The sequence below is a fragment of the Schistocerca serialis genome, unplaced genomic scaffold (genome assembly GCF_023864345.2).
Source record: "Schistocerca serialis cubense isolate TAMUIC-IGC-003099 unplaced genomic scaffold, iqSchSeri2.2 HiC_scaffold_483, whole genome shotgun sequence".
In the NCBI taxonomy this organism is placed as follows: Eukaryota; Metazoa; Arthropoda; class Insecta; order Orthoptera; family Acrididae; genus Schistocerca; species Schistocerca serialis.
This window is the reverse complement of record NW_026048064.1, coordinates 1-5,000: the sequence shown is the minus strand read 5'-3', so window position 1 is coordinate 5,000 and position 5,000 is coordinate 1. Positions and strand designations below refer to the sequence as shown.

The 5,000-nt window shown below is 56.3% G+C and overlaps 2 non-coding genes across 2 annotated transcripts; both read left to right on the top strand.

Moving 5' to 3' along the window:
• The first annotated feature begins 2,325 nt into the window (after positions 1–2,325).
• On the top strand, positions 2,326–4,239 carry LOC126447163 (small subunit ribosomal RNA). The gene has a single exon (XR_007583620.1). It is a non-coding gene; the product is annotated as a small subunit ribosomal RNA (ribosomal RNA).
• Positions 4,240–4,596: 357 nt separating this feature from the next.
• Positions 4,597–4,751, top strand: LOC126447160 (5.8S ribosomal RNA). Its single transcript, XR_007583618.1, has one exon. It is a non-coding gene; the product is annotated as a 5.8S ribosomal RNA (ribosomal RNA).
• Positions 4,752–5,000: the final 249 nt, after the last annotated feature.

Here is a 5,000-nt window from a genome sequence, read left to right as displayed (position 1 = left end):
TTAACCCAACCTATGTTGCGCCTTAACCCAACCTATGTTGCGCCTTAACCCAACCTATGTTGCGCCTTAACCCAACCTATGTTGCGCCTTAACCCAACCTATGTTGCGCCTTAACCCAACCTATGTTGCGCCTTAACCCAACCTATGTTGGGCCTTAACCCAACCTATGTTGGGCCTTAACCCAACCTATGTTGGGCCTTAACCCAACACACGTTGGGCCTTAACCCAACACACGTTGGGCCTTAACCCAACACACGTTGGGCCTTAACCCAACACACGTTGGGCCTTAACCCAACACACGTTGGGCCTTAACCCAACACACGTTGGGGCCTTAACCCAACACACGTTGGGCCTTAACCCAACACACGTTGGGCCTTAACCCAACACACGTTGGGCCTTAACCCAACACACGTTGGGCCTTAACCCAACACACGTTTGGGCCTTAAACCCAACACACGTTGGGGCCTTAACCCAACACACGTTGGGCCTTAACCCAACACACGTTGGGCCTTAACCCAACACACGTTGGGCCTTAACCCAACACACGTTGGGCCTTAACCCAACACACGTTGGGCCTTAACCCAACACACGTTGGGCCTTAACCTGCTCTGTAATTGTCATACGACGCGTTAAATTAGTGTAGTGTTGCCTAACTGCAACCCCCCGCAATATAGTTTGCTACTCGCACTGCCCGGTCCCCAGTGTATCGCTTCATGTTAAACACCTTGCAGCTATACACTGTAATGTGGATGGCAGCAGGACGTACATGCTCAATGCCCTTTGCAGTTGTTCATTGGCATTTGCAGTTGTTTCATTGGCATTCGCATGGCGAAGCACTTAGCCTACGCTGTGGTACGGCCTGTGTCAACTGTCCGCTGATGTTGTACGTCCAAATCACACACTGTACTGCACATTGGTCCTCATGTACTGAATGATACATCGTGGTACATGTGACCGTACAACGACTGCGCCAACAACGGCGAACCATGCGGTCCAAATGTTGTGCACTCAGCTACGTGTCGTCTCCCTATAAGAGCTGGATTGCAGTGTGGTATGCCCTGGATGGCGATCAGCATGAGCCGTCTGTTGATGTAGTGGCGCGTGTTGTCAGACGTAGTCGTCTCTTCTCACACACCGTGATAGCATGGTGCACTGCGTTCCACATCTGCGACATGCGACAGAGGCCGGTTGACAGTCGTTCGCGCAATGGACATCGCATACGTACGGGGGCCACCTTCCACGTGTTCGCGAAGCGTGCACATGTTGTTGCGTGTATGTGGGCAGACATAGTGTGTCGTGACACCTGACACAGGCATGCAACAATCGTTGAATTTGCAAATGGCGATGGACGCCTACGTTTGCTGGTGACGTTACGCAAATGAACAACTGGTAAACCGTTGTGGTGCGGTTGTTCTCGCTAGAGGTGAATCAGTGATGGCGACGATCGGTTGAGCTACCAACCGGTTGTTCCAGCGATACCCACCATGCCCACGAACGTGAATGGCATCTGGGTGTGAAGCGATACGCGGCGGTGGCTGGGTGGGACCGTCCCCGGCCGGTGAGGGGGGGCCTCCCGGCGTGCTGGCCGCTGCGGTGCGTGTGGCGCACGCGCTACAGCCGGCTGGTGGGGGCGGCCAGTGGCAGGCGCGCCGGCCGACGGAGGCGGCAGGCGGCGCAGCTGCGCGCCGGCGCACCCTGCACGCGGCGCCGTGCCGGCCAAAGTAGGTCCTCGCGGGCCCGGTGCGAAGCGCGGTGGACATCTGCAGTGTGCTGGTCCGATTGAGGACTGTGTGCGCTGAGGATGCGCCGCCGCCCGGCGCTCGGCGCCGCGACGCCGTCTGCTGCTCGGTCGCCTCTGCGGTTCTCGCAGGTGGTTTGTATCGCAGCTGTGCGGAACGTGTTGGCGCGTGCGCTGTGCTGGGAGAGTTCGCTTCGGCACCCAAGTGGGGCTTTTGTCCTTCTGTGGCGCTGGCGTTGGAGCTGCCGGTCACCGTAGGTGGCGCGTGTTGTCTCCCGCCGGCAATGCCACGACAGCACGCTCCCGGGCCTCTGTCGGCAGCGGCAAGCTCAGTTGGGAGCACGGGTGGTCGCACCTAAAGCGTCTACTCGCCAAACCCCGGGCGATTGCGCCTCTCTCGAACCCGACCAAGTACTTAGGGACGGCGCTGCGCGCCGCCGGGACCTGAGAGGGTTTCGAGGTGTATGGTGCAGGGGAGCTCAGCCTCCTCCTGTTTGCAGAATAATTGAGCGGACGCTTGCGTGTTCGCGCGGGCCCCCGGGACACACTCCCGGGCGGCCCGGCTGCTCAGCTCTAGTTGACGCAGCTCCCTGGTTGATCCTGCCAGTAGTCATATGCTTGTCTCAAAGATTAAGCCATGCATGTCTCAGTACAAGCCGCATTAAGGTGAAACCGCGAATGGCTCATTAAATCAGTTATGGTTCCTTAGATCGTACCCACGTTACTTGGATAACTGTGGTAATTCTAGAGCTAATACATGCAAACAGAGTCCCGACCAGAGATGGAAGGGACGCTTTTATTAGATCAAAACCAATCGGTCGGCTCGTCCGGTCCGTTTGCCTTGGTGACTCTGAATAACTTTGGGCTGATCGCACGGGTCCTCGTACCGGCGACGCATCTTTCAAATGTCTGCCTTATCAACTGTCGATGGTAGGTTCTGCGCCTACCATGGTTGTAACGGGTAACGGGGAATCAGGGTTCGATTCCGGAGAGGGAGCCTGAGAAACGGCTACCACATCCAAGGAAGGCAGCAGGCGCGCAAATTACCCACTCCGGCACGGGGAGGTAGTGACGAAAAATAACGATACGGGACTCATCCGAGGCCCCGTAATCGGAATGAGTACACTTTAAATCCTTTAACGAGTATCTATTGGAGGGGCAAGTCTGGTGCCAGCAGCCGCGGTAATTCCAGCTCCAATAGCGTATATTAAAGTTGTTGCGGTTAAAAAGCTCGTAGTTGGATTTGTGTCCCACGCTGTTGGTTCACCGCCCGTCGGTGTTTAACTGGCATGTATCGTGGGACGTCCTGCCGGTGGGGCGAGCTGAAGGCGTGCGACGCGCCTCGTGCGTGCTCGTGCGTCCCGAGGCGGACCCCGTTGCAATCCTACCAGGGTGCTCTTGAGTGAGTGTCTCGGTGGGCCGGCACGTTTACTTTGAACAAATTAGAGTGCTTAAAGCAGGCAAGCCCGCCTGAATACTGTGTGCATGGAATAATGGAATAGGACCTCGGTTCTATTTTGTTGGTTTTCGGAACCCGAGGTAATGATTAATAGGGACAGGCGGGGGCATTCGTATTGCGACGTTAGAGGTGAAATTCTTGGATCGTCGCAAGACGAACAGAAGCGAAAGCATTTGCCAAGTATGTTTTCATTAATCAAGAACGAAAGTTAGAGGTTCGAAGGCGATCAGATACCGCCCTAGTTCTAACCATAAACGATGCCAGCCAGCGATCCGCCCGCAGTTCCTCCGATGACTCGGCGGGGCAGCCTCCGGGAAACCAAAGCTTTTGGGTTCCGGGGGAAGTATGGTTGCAAAGCTGAAACTTAAAGGAATTGACGGAAGGGCAACCACCAGGAGTGGAGCCTGCGGCTTAATTTGACTCAACACGGGAAACCTCACCAGGCCCGGACACCGGAAGGATTGACAGATTGATAGCTCTTTCTTGATTCGGTGGGTGGTGGTGCATGGCCGTTCTTAGTTGGTGGAGCGATTTGTCTGGTTAATTCCGATAACGAACGAGACTCTAGCCTGCTAACTAGTCGCGTGACATCCTTCGTGCTGTCAGCGATTACTTTTCTTCTTAGAGGGACAGGCGGCTTCTAGCCGCACGAGATTGAGCAATAACAGTCTGTGATGCCCTTAGATGTTCTGGGCCGCACGCGCGCTACACTGAAGGAATCAGCGTGTCTTCCTAGGCCGAAAGGTCGGGGTAACCCGCTGAACCTCCTTCGTGCTAGGGATTGGGGCTTGCAATTGTTCCCCATGAACGAGGAATTCCCAGTAAGCGCGAGTCATAAGCTCGCGTTGATTACGTCCCTGCCCTTTGTACACACCGCCCGTCGCTACTACCGATTGAATGATTTAGTGAGGTCTTCGGACTGGTACGCGGCATTGACTCTGTCGTTGCCGATGCTACCGGAAAGGATGACCAAACTTGATCATTTAGAGGAAGTAAAAGTCGTAACAAGGTTTCCGTAGGTGAACCTGCGGAAGGATCATTACCGACTAGACTGCATGTCTTTCGATGTGCGTGTCGTGTCGCGCAACACGCTAACCTGTACGGCTCGCAGTAGCCGTGCGCCGCGTGCGGAACCACGCGTGCTTCTCAAAACTAACGCCAATGTTGTGTGGTACGAGCGCTGAAGCGCTGGAGCGGCTGGCCTGCGGCACCTGGCGCCTGGCGCCGGTTTTGAATGACTTTCGCCCCGACTGCCTGTCCGCCTCCGGTGTGGAGCCCGTACGACGCCCATCGGCCGTGAGGCCGTTGGACACAGAACGCTTGAACAGGGGCCGCCCACACGCCTACGTCCCGCCTATGCAAACTGTCTTGAAAGAGACAGTGGAAACTAAGAAAAGATCACCAAGGACGGTGGATCACTCGGCTCGTGGGTCGATGAAGAACGCAGCAAATTGCGCGTCGACATGTGAACTGCAGGACACATGAACATCGACGTTTCGAACGCACATTGCGGTCCATGGATTCCGTTCCCGGGCCACGTCTGGCTGAGGGTCGGCTACGTATACTGAAGCGCGCGGCGTTTGCCCCGCTTCGCAGACCTGGGAGCGTCGCGGCCGCCTGTGGGGCCGGCCGCGCCTCCTTAAACGTGCGATGCGCGCCCGTCGCCTGGCGGTTCGCATACCGGTACTTACTCGGTAGCGTGCACAGCCGGCTGGCGGTGTGGCGTGCGACACCTCGTACAACGACCTCAGAGCAGGCGAGACTACCCGCTGAATTTAAGCATATTACTAAGCGGAGGAAAAG